This window comes from Babylonia areolata, chromosome 2 (genome assembly GCF_041734735.1).
Source record: "Babylonia areolata isolate BAREFJ2019XMU chromosome 2, ASM4173473v1, whole genome shotgun sequence".
Lineage (NCBI taxonomy): Eukaryota > Metazoa > Mollusca > Gastropoda > Neogastropoda > Buccinidae > Babylonia > Babylonia areolata.
Window position 1 is genome coordinate 71,748,808 of NC_134877.1, and position 19,309 is coordinate 71,768,116.

Consider the following 19,309-nt stretch of genomic DNA (forward strand, 5'->3'; position numbering starts at 1 on the left):
ATATTATTCTGGTGTATCTTGGGCATTCAACAAATCTTTAAGGCCAATTAAAAATTCTTTTTAAGTCCGCGGTAAAGGAGACGTGGCCATCGCCGCAATCACACTGCAACATTTAGCCGTTTTCTCTGGATCTAGATAGATGTACAAGTTTAGTTACACCCGCCGGGAATGTAGTACGACACGGTCGATTCAATTTCTCTTTTTATGTTCATTCTAGTTTTATAGTTTTAAAGTTGATATGAAAATTGAGTATTTTCTTAAACTAATAACATTTAGAGCCAAGTACAAGTACTTCTAACCGTTGTATGAAGTGAAAAGGACTTCATTTTGAGAAAAGTCAAGACTGGAATTTTTTACGTTTCATCAAGGGTATTAACTCTCATGGTTTATTATTTTTAACTGTGAATCCCAACTGATTTTGTTGATTTTTTATGGCAGTTTGGGGTATAATCCAGTGAGTGATGAGGCGTTCACAAATCTTTCTCTGAATAAATATTTAACGGTCTCCTTCTCCAACTTTCCATCACATGTTATCGTATGTGGTCGATTGAATATAGGATTGAACGGGCAGGTCAACAACTTGAAACAAAATGGCGTCCTTCGCGTCACGTGGAATATGAGCACGCGCTTTGAATATATATAAATATGTGTACGCAATTGATTTTTGCCCATGACCTTCAGGGCTCAGCCAATAGAGCCATAAAGTCCACTCATAGTATTGATTTTAGTATTTTCCGAAGAAGACCACTTGGGCCAATGAACATTGTGAATGTCCTGTACACTGAGAGTAAAAAGCACAAGCTTTCTATGTATTGAATATAATTTCAAAATGTAATGTTTAAGATGAGAAAGATCAGTTTAAAGCAAATTAATCCCTTTGCATTAATTACAGATTAATTTCCCTTTTTTACTATCTGCAGCAAAGACATGCACCAGAAATAATTATTATAACTTCCATGCTTAACAAAAGAAGTTCCTGTTTGAGCAAAAAATGATAAGAATGACTGCTAGAATATCAGATCAAAGTGCCAAGTTTAGAGAATAATATATATATATATATATATATATATATATATATATATATATATATATATATATATATATATAACAGTAAATTCAGTTTGCATATGATTTGGCTTTTTTTTCTCCTTTTTTTTGTGCCCATCCCAATGGTGCAATATTGTTTTAAACAAGATGACTGGAAAGAACTGCATTTTTCCTATTTTTATGTCAAATTTGGTGTCATCTGACAAAGTATTTGCAGAGAAATTGGCAATGTTAAAGTTTACCACACACACACACACACACACACACACACACACACACACACACACACAGAGAGAGAGAGAGAGAGAGAGAGAGAGAGAGAGAGAGAGACAACCGAACACCTGATTAAAACATAGACTCACTTTGTTTACACAAGTTAGTCAAAAAAGAAAAAAAGAAAAAAAAGCCAGCAGATAGATTATACACAGTTTTAAATGATTAAACTCAACCCCTTTTCTTGGACTTCAACGGCAAACGGGTAGACATCAGCAGTAAGTTTCGAGCACCCCGTGCAAGAACACGTTACAACTGTTCGTTTTTCCCCGACAGCAGTCCGAACCCACAGCTTTGACAGACTGCACACACATTTCTGACATATTCATTGGTGCCATATATTTGCTGTTACGTGTGCGTGCGTGTGCGTGCGTGCGTGTGTGTGTGTGTGTGTGTGTGTATGTGTGTGTGGCCTGTGGGGTTCATATCCCACTGTGCAGGGTGACCAGGTGGAGGATGCTGTCTAGGATCTTCCTGCTGGGATTTCACTTCCTGACGTGCAGCCTGCCCTGTGGAACACACAGACCACCACTCAGACAGACCAACACACAGACACAGACACACAGACAGACCACCACTCAGACAGACACACAGACCACCACACAGACAGACACACAGACCACCACTCAGACACACAGACCACCACTCAGACAGACAGACCACCACACAGACAGACACACAGACAGACACACAGACCACCACTCAGACAGACACACAGACCACCACTCAGACACACAGACCACCACTCAGACAGACAGACAGACCACCACTCAGACAGACACACAGACCACCACACAGACACACAGACCACCACTCAGACAGACACACAGACCACCACTCAGACACACAGACCACCACTCAGACAGACAGACAGACCACCACTCAGACACACAGACCACCACTCAGACAGACAGACAGACCACCACTCAGACAGACACACAGACCACCACTCAGACACACAGACCACCACTCAGACAGACAGACAGACCACCACTCAGACAGACACACAGACCACCACTCAGACACACAGACCACCACTCAGACAGACAGACAGACCACCACTCAGACACACAGACCACCACTCAGACAGACAGACAGACCACCACTCAGACACACAGACCACCACTCAGACACACAGACCACCACTCAGACAGACAGACAGACCACCACTCAGACACACAGACCACCACTCAGACACACAGACCACCACTCAGACAGACAGACAGACCACCACTCAGACACACAGACCACCACTCAGACAGACACACAGACCACCACTCAGACACACAGACCACCACTCAGACAGACAGACAGACCACCACTCAGACACACAGACCACCACTCAGACACACAGACCACCACTCAGACAGACAGACAGACCACCACTCAGACACACAGACCACCACTCAGACAGACACACAGACCACCACTCAGACACACAGACCACCACACAGACAGACAGACAGTCCACCACACAGACAGACAGACAGACCACCACACAGACAGACAGTCCATCAGAAAGGCAGACAGACCACCACACAGACAGACAGACCACCGCACAGACAGACAGACAGACAGACCACCACACAGACAGACAGTCCACCACACAGACAGACAGACAGACCACCACACAGACAGACAGACCACCACACAGACAGACAGTCCACCACAAAGGCAGACAGACCACCACACAGACAGACAGACAGACCACCACACAGACAGACAGACCACCACACAGACAGACAGACAGACCACCACACAGACAGACAGACCACCACACAGACAGACAGACAGACCACCACACAGACAGACAGACCACCACACAGACAGACAGACAGACCACCACACAGACAGACAGACCACCACACAGACAGACAGTCCACCACAAAGGCAGACAGACCACCACACAGACAGACAGACAGACCACCACACAGACAGACAGACAGACCACCACACAGACAGACAGACCACCACACAGACAGACAGACAGACCACCACACAGACAGACAGTCCACCTCACAGACAGACAGACCACCACACAGACAGACAGACCACCACACAGACAGACAGACCACCACACAGACAGACAGACGACCACATAGACAGACAGACAGACAGACCACCATACAGACAGACCACCACATAGACAGACAGACAGACCACCACACAGACAGACAGACCACCACACAGACAGACAGACAGACAGACAGACCACCACACAGACAGACCACCACACAGACAGACACACAGACCAACGCACAGACAGACCACCACACAGACAGACAGACAGACCACCACTCAGACAGACAGACAGACAGACCGACCACCACACAGGCAGACAGACAGTCCACCACACAGACAGACAACCACACAGACAGACAGACAGTCCACCACACAGACAGACCACCACACAGACAGACCAACACACAGACAGACCAACACACAGACAGACAGTCCACGACACAGACAGACATACCACCACTCAGACAGACCAACACACAGACAGACAGACAGACCATCACACAGACAGACAGTCCACCACACAGACAGACCACCACACAGACAGACAGACCACCACACAGACAGACAGTCCACCACACAGACAGACCACCACACAGACAGACAGACCATCACACAGACAGACAGTCCACCACACAGACAGACCACCACACAGACAGACAGACAGTCCATCACAAAGGCAGACAGACCACCACACAGACAGACAGTCCACCACACAGACAGACAGACAGTCCATCACAAAGGCAGACAGACCACCACACAGACAGACAGACAGTCCACCACACAGACAGACAACCACACAGACAGACAGACAGTCCACCACACAGACAGACCACCACACAGACAGACAGACAGACAGACAGACCAACACACAGACAGACAAACCACCAAACAGACAGTCCAACACAGACAGACAGACAGACAGACAGACCACCACACAGACACACAGACAGACTACCACACAGACAGACAGTCCACCACACAGACAGACAGACAGACAGACAGACCAGCACACAAACAGACAATCCACCACACAGACAGACCACTACACAGACAGAGAGACCACCACATAGACAGACCGCCACACAGACAGACAGACCGCCACACAGACAGACCATCAGTCAGACAGACGGGACGAAGGGTGGTGGTGGTGGTGTGCTCCAGACAGCCATAGGTCGCACAGCCATAGAGCCATAGTCGCACAGCCAGACAGCCATAGAGCCATAAAGATGCAGACCCAGACAGCCATAGATTTGCACATTCAGACAGCCTTCGAGTTGCATAGCCAGACAGCCATAGCTTCGCACATTCAGACAGCCTTCGAATTGCACAGCCAGACAGCCATAGATTTGCACAGCCAGACAGCCATGGAGTGAGGCAGCCATAGAGTCGCACAGCATATGGAGCCATGGAGTCGCAGACCCAGACAGCCATAGAGTCGCACATTCAGACAGCCTTAGAGTCGCACATTCAGACAGCTTCAGAGTCGAACATTCAGCCTCGGACAGCCATAGATTCGCACAACCAGAGAGTCACATTGCCAGACAGCCATAGAGCCACAGAGTCGCACACCCAGACAGCCACAACGTAGCACAGCTGGAGAGCCAGACAGCCATAGAGTAGCACATTCAGACAGCCTTGGAGTCGCACAGCCAGACAGCCATCGAGTCGCAAGCCAGACAGCCATCGAGTCGCACAGCCAGACAGCCATATAGTCGTAAGTCAGACAGCCATAGAACCATAGAGTCGCAAGCCAGACAGCCATAGAGTCGCACAGCCAGACAGCCACGGAGTTGCACAGCTAGAGAGTCAGCTCCAGAGACAGCCAACCAGACAGAAAGAAAGAGCCACGAAGCCATCCATAGAGATCCGTGATGTCTTCAAGTGAAAAGACAGAGAGAGAGGGAGGGGGGGGGGTACGGAGAGGTGCTGCAGTGAGGATACAGCAGGAGTCATCGTTCTGAACGCTTCCAGCCGCCACAAAACACCCCACGAAAAGACAACAGGACACGGAGAGAGAGGGGGGAGGGGGAAGGGGGACGGGGGAGCACAGACAAGGTAGAGGATTAGAGGAGGACCCAGGAAGTGTTGCACAAGAAGGATTATCTTACCAGCAGACGGCAAACCTCCGCTGTGATCACAATGCTGTGTTGCTGTTGCTGCTGCTGCTCCTGTTGTTGTTCTTGTCGCTGCAGCTATTGTTGTTGTTGTTGTCGCTATTGTTGTTATCCCTGCTATTGTTGTTGTTGTCCTTGGTGTTGTCGTCCTCGCTGTTGTTGTTGTTGTTGTCTCTGCTGTTGTTGTTGTTGTCCCTGCTGTTGTTGTCCCTGTTGTTGTCCCTGCTGTTGTTGTTGTTGTCTCTGCTGTTGTTGTTGTCCCTGCTGTTGTTGTCCCTGCTGTTGTTGTCCCTGTTGTTGTTGTCCCTGCTGTTGTTGTCCCTGCTGTTGTTGTTGTTGTCCCTGTTGTTGTTGTCCCTGTTGTTGTCCCTGCTGTTGTTGTCCCTGCTGTTGTTGCTGTTGCTGATGTTGCTGTTGCTGTTGTGGTGCCTGTTGTTGTTGCTGTTGTTGTTGTTACTGATGTTGTTTCTGTTGCTGCTGCAGTTGGTGGTGGCGTTTGTTGAAGTGTTCGTGCTGCAGTTGTTGCCGAGGTCTTGTGCACCTGTTCATGTTCCTGGAGTGGGGTGGTGTCTCTGTTGATGTGGCTGTTGTTGTAACAACTGTCATTGATGTTAATACTGCTGTTCTTCTTCTTGTTGTTAATACTGTTGTAGCTGTTGTTTTCATTACTGTTTTTATCATAGTTGTCAATGCTCATGTAGTTTTTGTTGTTCCTGACGTTGTTCTTATCGATGTTAATACCGCTGTAGCTGTTGATGTTGTTGATGTTGTTATCAATGTCAATAGTGCTATAGGTGTTGTTGTGAGTGATGTTATCACAGGAAGCCCCCTTGTCGCGCGTCACTCTGCGGTGCCCACCAGCATTATCCGTTATTTTATCATTTCTTTTCCGTTTGTTTGGTTTTCATTTGAACACTGATTTAATACGCGTTTGTGTGTAAACCACTCTTTTTTCTCATCTTCATCGCGATCCGTTAGTATTATATTGTACATTTTTAACCATGCCTTAAGCTGTTTAAGGATTCATTCTTTTTCATTTTCATCAATTTTTGACTCACTCGTGTAAACAGAGTGAGTCTATGTTTTAACCCGGTGTTCGGTTGTCTCTCTGTGTGTGTGTTTACTGCTAGCGTCCGACTCAGGACAAATCTCCCTTCTCACTCTTCTCGACTTGTCAGCCGCCTTTGACACGATAGACCATTCAATCCTTCATTTTACATTTGGTATCAACGGCACTGTTCTAAACTGGTTCAAATCTTATCTCACTGATCGATTCCAGTCTGCCATTGTTGACAATTTCAGGTCTGAACCTGTTAAAATTGAACATGGGGAGTCCCACAGGGGTCTGTTTTAGGCCCAGTTCTCTTCACTCTGTAAACTGCTCCTCTCGCTGAAATTATCAACCTCCATAATGTCAGTCATCATTCTTTTGCTGATGACACTCAACTCCAGAAGAGTGATACCCCCGAAAAACTGTCGTCGCTCCTGCAAGAAACATCCAACTGCTTCATGGACATTCAAAATACGTTACAACTGAACGCGGACAAAACTGAAGCAACGATCATAGGAACTAAACAAAAACTCTCTTCCATCACAACTGACACAATCAAACTTGGCAGTACATCCATCCCTCTTTCCAGTTCAGTCAGGAAGCTCGGCGTTGTCCTTGACAACACACTGTCCATGCAAAAATTTATCAGTCAGACATGTCAATCCTGCTACTGTCAATTGCGGCGCATCAGTTCCACCCGGAAATATCTGTCCATTGACGCAACATCTAGACTTGTCGTTTCTCTCATTCTCTCTTGCCTTGACTACTGTAACTCTCTATTGTCTTGTTTGCCTGCTTCATCCATTCAGTCCCTTCAGCGCATACAAAACTCTGCTGCCCGACTCGTCCTCAGAAAGAAAAGATCTGATCACATCACTTCTCTTTTGCAACATCTCCACTGGCTCCCTGTCTCACACAGAATAAAGTACAAGATCAGCACTCTATGTTATAAATGTATTCACAAATCAGCCCTTTCCTACCTCTGTGGCTGCCTTCACCTCTACACTCCATCTCACTCACTACAATCAGCTTCGGATCCACTCTGTTTATGCATACCCAGATTCAAGCTCTTGACTGTTGGCCGCCGTTCTTTCTCTGTCTCTGGACCTTGCAATTGGAATGAACTTCCTCTTTAGTTCGTCAAGTCTCCACACTCAGCTCTTTCAAGTCTGGCCTAAAAACCCACCTCTTCCCTAAATAGCCTCCCTTCCCAGCCTCTTCCTTGTCTTCAGTTTCTCCAGTTTTAGAGTAATGCATGCGTGTGAATGACTGGTGCGAAAGCGCTTTGATTTGTCTATGCACAAGATTCAGCGCTATATAAATACCATTCTTCTTCTTCTTCTTATTATTATCATTATTGTGTGTGTGTGTGTGTCCGTGGTAAACTTTAACATTGCCATTTTCTCTGCAAATACTTTGTCAGTTGACACCACATTTGGCATAAAAATAGGAAAAATGCAGTTCTTTCCAGTCATCTTGTTTAAAACAATATTGCACCTCTGGGATGGGCACAAAATAAAAAAAAGAAGCCAAATTATATGCAAACTGAATTTACTGTTATATTCATATTTTTTATTCTCTAAACTTGGCACTTTAATCTGCTATTCTGACACAACAACAAGAGCAGTCATTTTTTTTTTATATCATTTTTTGTTCAAACAGGAACTTCTTTTGCTAAGCATGGAAATTATTTCTGGTGCATGTCTTTGCTGCAGATAGTAAAAAAAAGGGAAATTAATCTGTAATTAATGCTATACGGTGGTTAATTTGCTTTAAACTGATATTTCTCATTCTTAAACATTACATTTTGAAATTATACTCAATACATAGAAAGCTTGTGTTTTATTTAAGTGTCAGTACAGGGCTTTCACTATGTTCATTCGCCCAAGTGGTCTTTTCAGGAAAATACTAAAACCAATACTACGAGTGGACTTTATATACAGATCTACTGGCTCAGCCCTGAAGGTCATGGGCAAAAATCAATTGTGTACACATAGGCTATTTATACATATTCAAAGCGCGTGCTCATATTCCATGCGACGCGAAAGACGCCATTTTGTTTCAAGTTGTTGACCTGCCCGTTCAATCCTATATTCAATCGACAATACACGATAACATGTGATGGAAAGTTGGAGAAGGAGACCGTTAAATATTTATTCAGAGAAAGATTTGTGAACGCCTCATCACTCACTGGATTATGCCCCAAACTGCCATAAAAAATCAACAAAATCAGTCGGGATTCACAGTTAAAAATAATAAACCATGAGAGTTAATACCCTTGATGAAAGGTAAAAAATTCCGGTCTTGACTTTCTCAAAATGAAGTCCTTTTCACTTCATTCGACGTTTAGAAGTACTTGTACTTGGCTCTATGTGTCATTAGTTTAAGAAAATACTCAATTTTATTATCAACTTTAAAACTATAAAACTAGAATGAACATAAGAGAAACTGAATCGACCATGTCCTACGATTCCCGGCGGGTGTAACTGAACTTGTTCATCTATCTAGATCCAGAGAAAACGGCTAAATGTTGCAGTGTGATTGCGGCGATAGCCACGTCTCCGTTACCGCGGACTTAAAAATAATTTTTAATTGGCCTTAAAGATTTGTTGAATGCCCAAGATACACCAGAATATGATTTAAACAGCATTCTCACTGCGAATACCGCAATCGATTTATCGCCCTTTAAATGTTTAATTGTTAAATGTTTGAACGTCAGTTAAGGAGCCATGATAGTGTATTGGGTAAGAGTTTCTTCTCACCCGAATACACAGGGTTCGAATCTGCCGTTTGGACTTTTTTCTTTCTTTTTTTAACTTTTTTACCCGAAGCTTTATAATAACAAATACAGAACACATTTTAACGATTACATTAAAAAAAAGAAAAAAAGAAAAAAAGAAAAAAAAAAAAGATGTATCACAAGGGAGTCTTGAAGGCCTTGCCTCTTGTTTTTATATTGATTTAAAGACCTGGCGCTTGCTATTGTACACAAGTTGATGTTGGAACTTTCCCTATCTTTCAGGGAAGTCGTCCCTTGGCAGCTGCTGTTGGATCAGCATACTGTTCTTCATAGTTCATTCTCATCATCACGTTAGGCTCCATTGATTATGTATGTAACTTGGAAGTATGGTCACTCCTGTGTCCTGTCTATTCTACGTCATATTGTATGAGAGAGAAAGACAAGAGGATGGAGAAAGAATTCAAAGTGATCAATTCTAGGAGGAGAGGAGAATGGAGCAATCAGTTTTCCACGATGGAGCTGGTATGTTAAAAAAAGAAATTAATAGGCGGAATATGCTTGTCTGTTCTTTTCTCATTAGTTGATGGGTTTTTTTCTCTGCATGCTCTATTCTGTCCTCCCAATGCACTCGCACTCACGACCCATCACTACCAACCTCTTCTACAGTGATGCTTTCATTTATTCATTTTACTTTATTTTTTCTTCAGCGGTCAACCATTTCCTAAGTTACCGGTATCTTCAACGTCCGACAGGAGTCTACAAGAACTTCAGTGGAGGAGGCCCAATTCCAACAGCGAGTGTAATCTTTCGTTCACCAGACCTGGTCGTGAGTGTTGTGGGGAAGTTTTGACAATGCGTAGAGAAGGCCCCATCTTCGTAGAGGAGGACTGTGTATGAATGTTAATTGTTCCAGACAAGGAACTTCTTTTCATTTCTTGAATTTTGAAAAATTTGTGTTTTAATTTTGTTTTCTTGGTGTTGTTTTTGATGCTGCTGTTGTTGTTCTTTAAGCGCGGAGAAAGGCTTCACCTTCACCTTCACCTATCCCGTAGTCTTGTGGACCGTTGGGGCGCCACAGGTGATCTGGCAACCAGCATCCTCCAATCCTCTCGGTTTTCTGACCTGATTGTATCGCTCAACCTCAAGCCCGTCCATTCTGGGATGTTGTCCTCCCATCTCTTCCTCTGTCTGCCTCTCCTTCTCCCTCCTTGCACTGTGCCCTGCAGGAATGTCTTGGCAAGCTACCGGGACTTAAATCGAATGAAATGAAATTATGGTGCTTAGAGCCTCGCCGACCACTAAGGCCATCTCAAGGCTATCGCCGCGTCAATTACTGCTACAAGGCTAAAAAAAAAACAACCAATTAAAACGAGTCACCACTTCAAACTTTCCACTCCAAAGTTAAAAAAAAACTTCCATAGTTTAAAACCTTCAAATCTGGTTAAAAAGGTTCACTTCTTTTAAGAAGTCCATCAGCGCCCACGGAGGGACATCACGAAACAAAGTCTTCAAAGAAACCGCCGTGTAATGTCTGCGTCTAACGTCATGCAGATCCCAACAGTCAAGGAGCACGTGTTTCACGGTGAGAGGCTCGTCACAGGGAACGCATCGAGGGGCCTCCTCCCCCTTCAACAAGTAAGAATGAGTAAAAAAAGTGTGCCCCGTACGCAGTCTGCACAGCACAGATCTGGAAGAGCTTGTTGTCCATCTGGGTGTTCCACTTCTCTTGCCAAAGATCCTTAATGTAAGTATTGACCTTCCGCTTCATGTCTGTATAGGGTACCAAGGATCTGGACAATTCTTTCTTTACAGCGTTCCTGGCCAGCAGGTCCGCCCTTTCGTTACCACGAATGCCAACATGTCCGGGAACCCAGGCCAACACAACCTCGTATCCTTTCTTCGTTGCGAGAGTAAAAGTTTCATAAAATTCCAGCAGTTTGGGATGAGTGATATTCCTGCAGGCGATCGCCTCCAGGGCTGATAAGGAGTCGGAAAAGATCATGAATCTCTTCTGTTTGGAAGAGAGAACCATTTTTAACCCCAGGACCAGTGCGGTCAGTTCCGCGGTGTATACCGAGCTGTCAGACAGGATGTGTTCCGTTGAGGGCCGGTCAGGAAAGGCGGGACAGAACGCAGATGCGGCGACTCCGTCCTCTGACTTGGAACCGTCAGTGAAGATGCCTTGAAAGGTGGGGAATTTGTGGCACAGTTCCGAAAAGTAAGTTCTGTAGGCCAGAGAACTAGTGGTGTCCTTACGGTACGAGGCCAGATCGAATCGGACCTCAGGTGTTGTAAAGGTCCACGGAGGGCTGTCAGGGAACTTAGAGAAATCTGAGATGCCACTGACATCCAGATCGGCCTTTTCTAAGTGCGGCTGAAATGAAATGAAATGAAATTATGGTGCTTAGAGCCTCGCCGACCACTAAGGCCATCTCAAGGCTATCGCCGCGTCAATTACTACTACAAGGCTAAAAAAAACAACCAATTAAAACGAGTCACCACTTCAAACTTTCCACTCCAAAGTTTAAAAAAAAACTTCCATAGTTTAAAACCTTCAAATCTGGTTAAAAAGGTTCACTTCTTTTAAGAAGTCCATCAGCGCCCACGGAGGGACATCACGAAACAAAGTCTTCAAAGAAACCGCCGTGTAATGTCTGCGTCTAACGTCATGCAGATCCCAACAGTCAAGGAGCACGTGTTTCACGGTGAGAGGCTCGTCACAGGGAACGCATCAGTCTGCACAGCACAGATTCCTCCTTTCTGTTCTTCACCCCCGAAGGGAGGGTCTCCCCCAGGTCCGGACGGATCTGGAAGAGCTTGTTGTCCATCTGGGTGTTCCACTTCTCTTGCCAAAGATCCTTAATGTAAGTATTGACCTTCCGCTTCATGTCTGTATAGGGTACCAAGGATCTGGACAATTCTTTCTTTACAGCGTTCCTGGCCAGCAGGTCCGCCCTTTCGTTACCACGAATGCCAACATGTCCGGGAACCCAGGCCAACACAACCTCGTATCCTTTCTTCGTTGCGAGAGTAAAAGTTTCATAAAATTCCAGCAGTTTGGGATGAGTGATATTCCTGCAGGCGATCGCCTCCAGGGCTGATAAGGAGTCGGAAAAGATCATGAATCTCTTCTGTTTGGAAGAGAGAACCATTTTTAACCCCAGGACCAGTGCGGTCAGTTCCGCGGTGTATACCGAGCTGTCAGACAGGATGTGTTCCGTTGAGGGCCGGTCAGGAAAGGCGGGACAGAACGCAGATGCGGCGACTCCGTCCTCTGACTTGGAACCGTCAGTGAAGATGCCTTGAAAGGTGGGGAATTTGTGGCACAGTTCCGAAAAGTAGGTTCTGTAGGCCAGAGAACTGGTGGTGTCCTTACGGTACGAGGCCAGATCGAATCGGACCTCAGGTGTTGTAAAGGTCCACGGGGGGCTGTCAGGGAACTTAGAGAAATCTGAGATGCCACTGACATCCAGATCGGCATTTTCCAAGTGCGGCTGAATGCGGAGTCCGAGAGGAGGTATGCAGTTTGGGTTGTCTGTAAATTTCTTATCGAAAGGGTTGTTGAATACAGCATCGTAAGCAGGGTTTGTAGGTTCCGAAAACAATTTCAAATAATAGTTCAGGGTCAGCTTCAGTCTGCGGTTGGAAAGAGGTGGTTCCCCCGCCTCTGCGTACAGGCTGTGCACAGGGGTGGTGCGGAAAGCACCTAAGCTGAGACGGAGCCCTTGGTGGTGTACAGGGTCCAACAGTTTCAGGTAGGACGGTCTGGCCGAGCCGTATACAACACTTCCATAATCCAGTTTGGACCGGACCAGGGCTCTGTAGAGGTGCAAGAGAGTCCTCTTATCAGCACCCCAGTTCGTGTGTGCCACAACTCGGATGATGTTCAGGGCTTTTAGGCAAGATATTTTCAGCTGTTTAATGTGGCTGAGAAAATTCAGCTTCTGATCGAAGACGACCCCTAGAAATCTGGCTTCCTTGACCGCCGGGATGGTGGATGTTCCCAGACGGATTTCAGGGTCCTGATAGAATTGGCGAAAATTATGAAAGTGGATGCATTCAGTTTTGGAGGACGAAAATGTGAAGCCATTCTCCTCTGCCCAACACTGGATTTTGTTGACGCAGAGCTGAAGCCGTCGCTGGATGCTGGCGTACGTGCTGCCGGTTGCATATAAGGCAAAATCATCCACGAACAGCGAGCTGTCCGATCCTTTCTGAACGGATTGAACGATGTCATTAATTTTGATGCTGAACAGAGCCGGCGACAGGATGCTCCCCTGCGGGACACCCAGCTCCTGCTCGTGAATGTCGGACAGGGTGGTGCCGACTCTCACCTGGAATTGTCTGTCTTGTAAAAAATTGTGGATAAACTGAGGCAGGTGTCCTCGGAAGCCGAGCTTGTGCAAGTCGGAAAGAATACCAAATTTCCACGTGGTATCGTAAGCTTTCTCCAGGTCAAAAAATATGGCCACCACATGTTTGTTGACGAAAGCATTTCTTATCGTGGTTTCCAGACGAACCAGATGGTCAACGGTAGAGCGATGCTTGCGGAAACCGCATTGTTCCTTCGCCAGAAGGCCGTCGGTCTCTAGTTTCCACATCAGTCTACCGTTGACCATCTTCTCCATCAGTTTGCAGACGCAGCTGGTCAGTGCAATTGGGCGGTAGTTGGAGGGGTTCGAGGGGTCTTTTCCCGGTTTCGGCAGCGGGATTATGAGAGCTTTCCGCCAGGAGGGTGGAAAGAAGCCTGTGACCCAGATGTGGTTATAAACTTTAAGCAGGGTGTCCAGACAGGTTTGGGGAAGGTGCTTTAAGAGTTTATAATGGACCTCGTCCATTCCTGGACAGGAATCCGTACAGGTCTGAAGGGCAGATTTAAGTTCATTCATTGTGAAAGGAAGGTTGTAATTCTCTGTGTTGTCGGAAAAGAAGTTACATGGTGTTTTTTCTGACAGGTTTTTGTTTTAAGAAACCGAGCAGATTTGTTAGCAGATCTCGAGTTCTGTTCAATTGTGGAGGCAAGCAAATTGGCAACTGCTTTCTTCTCTGTGACCAGAGCGTCTGAAAGTTTAAGATGATGAAAGGTTGGGCATACGTTTTTGCCCTTAATTCTTTTTAAAACCCTCCACACTTTCTTCTTGGGTGTGTTGGAGGTTAAGGAAGAGCAAAAATCTCTCCATGACTTCCTCTGGCTCTTTTTAAAAACATACCTGGCTTTCGCCCTCAGCTGTTGATGGGTTCGAACGCTATCGTTCTCCGGTCTCCGAAAGACGCGTCGCTGCGCTCTCTTCCGAGACTTGCGGGCCTCCCGACATTCCGCGTTGAACCAGGGCGTTCTAGGGACCTGAGGCTTGGAGGTAGACGATGGGACTGCTGCTTTGGCGCAATCTAAAACGATCCGAGTCAGAGTGTCAGCAGGGTCCTTGCTTTTCAATACTGTTTCTTCCTGCAGCTCCGCTCTTATCTTCTTGGTAAAAAAACTCCAGTCTGCTTTGTCGTAGTTCAGGCGGTCAGGCAGAGAGTCTCCTTCTCCATCTGTGAGGCGGAGGACGACAGGAAAGTGGTCACTCCCGTGCAGATCGTCGTGCACTTTCCACTCGTAGTCCAGGACCAACGATGGATCGCAGACCGACAGATCTAAACACGAGAGCTTTCCAGAGGACAGATGAAGGTAAGTGGGAGACTTGTCGTTAAGACAGCACAAATTCATGTCGGAAAGAAGGTTTTCCAAGAGAAGACCTCGGGCTGATGTCATCTCACTTCCCCAGAGCGGGGAGTGTCCATTGAAGTCGCCCAACAGTAAAAACGGACGTGGGAGCTGGTCGACCAGGTTCATGAGGTCCTGCCTCAGAACACGGACGGAAGGAGGAAGGAAGAGAGAGCAGACAGTGATGGTTTTCTCAAGTGTGACTCTGACTGCCACCGCCTGTAAAGGGGTGCTTAAAAGAACTGTACTGTATAAAAGGGACTTGTGAATAAAAAGAGCGACACCTCCCGTCAATCCCTCTTGCTTCGGTTGAGCGGGTTTAAAAACGGAGTTAAAACCAGAGAGAGATAAAACCTTGCCATCTCTTTGCAGAGTCTCCTGCAGCGCCAGCACTGAAGGTTTCAAAGCACGACAAAGCAGCTGGAGTTCCTGAAAATTGGCGTGGAACCCCCGGATGTTCCAGTGGATCACTGCCATTAAAAAGGTTTAAAAAAATAAAGTAGCAGCCTATTCCATCGCTACCCCCTGCTCCTCTGCTTGCGGTGGCTCAAGGTCGGCCAGGATGGAGTATTTATTTTTAGAAATTACTTTTTCGGATTCCGACCGAGTCGGAATATCCACCACCTCGGCCCCTCCCGATCCCGCCGAGGCCGCAACCCTCCCCTCCTTGAGTTTTGGAGGTGCAGGGGGTTTCTGGCCACTTCCGCCAGCCCGAGGGCCAGGCAGACGAGAGGCGGGGCGAGGGGTGCCGGGGGGTGGGGTGGGGCGGGAGGCGGACAACGTGCCTCCGCCCGAGGTTTTCCGCTCCCGCACAGCAGCCCCTGAGGACTGCCGCACAGGATGAAATGAAATGAAATTATGGTGCTTAGAGCCTCGCCGACCACTAAGGCCATCTCAAGGCTATCGCCGCGTCAATTACTACTACAAGGCTAAAAAAAACAACCAATTAAAACGAGTCACCACTTCAAACTTTCCACTCCAAAGTTTAAAAAAAAACTTCCATAGTTTAAAACCTTCAAATCTGGTTAAAAAGGTTCACTTCTTTTAAGAAGTCCATCAGCGCCCACGGAGGGACATCACGAAACAAAGTCTTCAAAGAAACCGCCGTGTAATGTCTGCGTCTAACGTCATGCAGATCCCAACAGTCAAGGAGCACGTGTTTCACGGTGAGAGGCTCGTCACAGGGAACGCATCGAGGGGCCTCCTCCCCCTTCAACAAGTAAGAATGAGTAAAAAAAGTGTGCCCCGTACGCAGTCTGCACAGCACAGATTCCTCCTTTCTGTTCTTCACCCCCGAAGGGAGGGTCTCCCCCAGGTCCGGACGGATCTGGAAGAGCTTGTTGTCTATCTGGGTGTTCCATTTCTCTTGCCAAAGATCTTTAACGTAAGAATTGACCTTCCGCTTCATGTCTGTATAGGGTACCAAGGATCTGGACAATTCTTTCTTTACAGCGTTCCTGGCCAGCAGGTCCGCCCTTTCGTTACCACGAATGCCAACATGTCCGGGAACCCAGGCCAACACAACCTCGTATCCTTTCTTCGTTGCGAGAGTAAAAGTTTCATAAAATTCCAGCAGTTTGGGATGAGTGATATTCCTGCAGGCGATCGCCTCCAGGGCTGATAAGGAGTCGGAAAAGATCATGAATCTCTTCTGTTTGGAAGAGAGAACCATTTTTAACCCCAGGACCAGTGCAGTCAGTTCCGCGGTGTATACCGAGCTGTCAGACAGGATGTGTTCTGTTGAGGGCCGGTCAGGAAAGGCGGGACAGAACGCAGATGCGGCGACTCCGTCCTCTGACTTGGAACCGTCAGTGAAGATGCCTTGAAAGGTGGGGAATTTGTGGCACAGTTCCGAAAAGTAGGTTCTGTAGGCCAGAGAACTGGTGGTGTCCTTACGGTACGAGGCCAGATCAAAACGGACCTCAGGTGTTGTAAAGGTCCACGGGGGGCTGTCAGGGAACTTAGAGAAATCTGAGATGCCACCGACATCCAGATCGGCATTTTCCAAGTGCGGCTGAATGCGGAGTCCGAGAGGAGGTATGCAGTTTGGGTTGTCTGTAAATTTCTTATCGAAAGGGTTGTTGAATACAGCATCGTAAGCAGGGTTTGTAGGTTCCGAAAACAATTTCAAATAATAGTTCAGGGTCAGCTTCAGTCTGCGGTTGGAAAGAGGCGGTTCCCCCGCCTCTGCATACAGGCTGTGCACAGGGGTGGTGCGGAAAGCACCCAAGCTGAGACGGAGCCCTTGGTGGTGTACAGGGTCCAACAGTTTCAGGTAGGACGGTCTGGCCGAGCCGTATACAACACTTCCATAATCCAGTTTGGACCGGACCAGGGCTCTGTAGAGGTGCAAGAGAGTCCTCTTATCAGCACCCCAGTTCGTGTGTGCCACAACTCGGATGATGTTCAGGGCTTTTAGGCAAGATATTTTCAGCTGTTTAATGTGGCTGAGAAAATTCAGCTTCTGATCGAAGACGACCCCTAGAAATCTGGCTTCCTTGACCGCCGGGATGGTGGATGTTCCCAGACGGATTTCAGGGTCCTGATAGAATTGGCGAAAATTATGAAAGTGGATGCATTCAGTTTTGGAGGACGAAAATGTGAAGCCATTCTCCTCTGCCCAACACTGGATTTTGTTGACGCAGAGCTGAAGCCGTCGCTGGATGCTGGCGTACGTGCTGCCGGTTGCATATAAAGCAAAATCATCCACGAACAGCGAGCTGTCCGATCCTTTCTGAACGGATTGAACGATGTCATTAATTTTGATGCTGAACAGAGCAGGCGACAGGATGCTCCCCTGCGGGACACCCAGCTCCTGCTCGTGAATGTCGGACAGGGTGGTGCCGACTCTCACCTGGAATTGTCTGTCTTGTAAAAAATTGTGGATAAACTGAGGCAGGTGTCCTCGGAAGCCGAGCTTGTGCAAGTCGGAAAGAATACCAAATTTCCACGTGGTATCGTAAGCTTTCTCCAGGTCAAAAAATATGGCCACCACATGTTGTTTGTTGACGAAAGCATTTCTTATCGTGGTTTCCAGACGAACCAGATGGTCAACGGTAGAGCGATGCTTGCGGAAACCGCACTGTTCCTTCGCCAGAAGGCCGTCGGTCTCTAGTTTCCACATCAGTCTACCGTTGACCATCTTCTCCATCAGTTTGCAGACGCAGCTGGTCAGTGCAATTGGGCGGTAGTTGGAGGGGTTCGAGGGGTCTTTTCCCGGTTTCGGCAGCGGGATTATGAGGGCTTTCCGCCAGGAGGGTGGAAAGAAGCCTGTGACCCAGATGTGGTTATAAACTTTAAGCAGGGTGTCCAGACAGGTTTGGGGAAGGTGCTTTAGGAGTTTATAATGGACTTCGTCCATTCCTGGACAGGAATCCGTACAGGTCTGAAGGGCAGATTTAAGTTCGTTCATTGTGAAAGGAAGGTTGTAATTCTCTGTGTTGTCGGAAAAGAAGTTACATGGTGTTTTTTCTGACAGGTTTTTGGTTTTAAGAAAGCGAGCAGATTTGTTAGCAGATCTCGAGTTCTGTTCTATTGTGGAGGCAAGCAAATTGGCAACTGCTTTCTTCTCTGTGACCAGAGCGTCTGAAAGTTTAAGATGGTGGAAGGTCGGGCATGCGTTTTTGCCCTTAATTCTTTTTAAAACCCTCCACACTTTCTTCTTGGGTGTGTTGGAGGTTAAGGAAGAGCAGAAATCTCTCCAAGACTTCCTCTGGCTCTTTTTAAAAACATACCTGGCTTTCGCCCTCAGCTGTTGATGGGTTCGAACGCTATCGGACTCCGGTCTCCGAAAGACGCGTCGCTGCGCTCTCTTCCGAGACTTGCGGGCCTCCCGACATTCCGCGTTGAACCAGGGCGTTCTAGGGACCCGAGGCTTGGAGGTAGACGATGGGACTGCTGCTTTGGCGCAATCTAAAACGATCCGAGTCAGAGCATCAGCAGGGTCCTTGCTTTTCAATACTGTTTCTTCCTGCAGCTCAGCTCTTATCTTGGTGGTAAAAAAACTCCAGTCTGCTTTGTCGTAGTACAGGCGGTCAGGCAGAGAGTCACCTTCTCCATCTGTGGGGCGGAGGATGACAGGAAAGTGGTCACTCCCGTGCAGATCGTCGTGCACTTTCCACTCGTAGTCCAGGACCAACGATGGATCGCAGACCGACAGATCTAAACACGAGAGCTTTCCAGAGGACAGATGCAGGTAAGTAGGAGACTTGTCGTTAAGACAGCACAAGTCCATGTCAGAGAGAAGGTTTTCTAAGAGAAGACCTCGGGCCGATGTCATCTCACTTCCCCAGAGCGGGGAGTGTCCGTTGAAGTCGCCCAACAGTAAAAACGGACGTGGGAGCTGGTCGACCAGG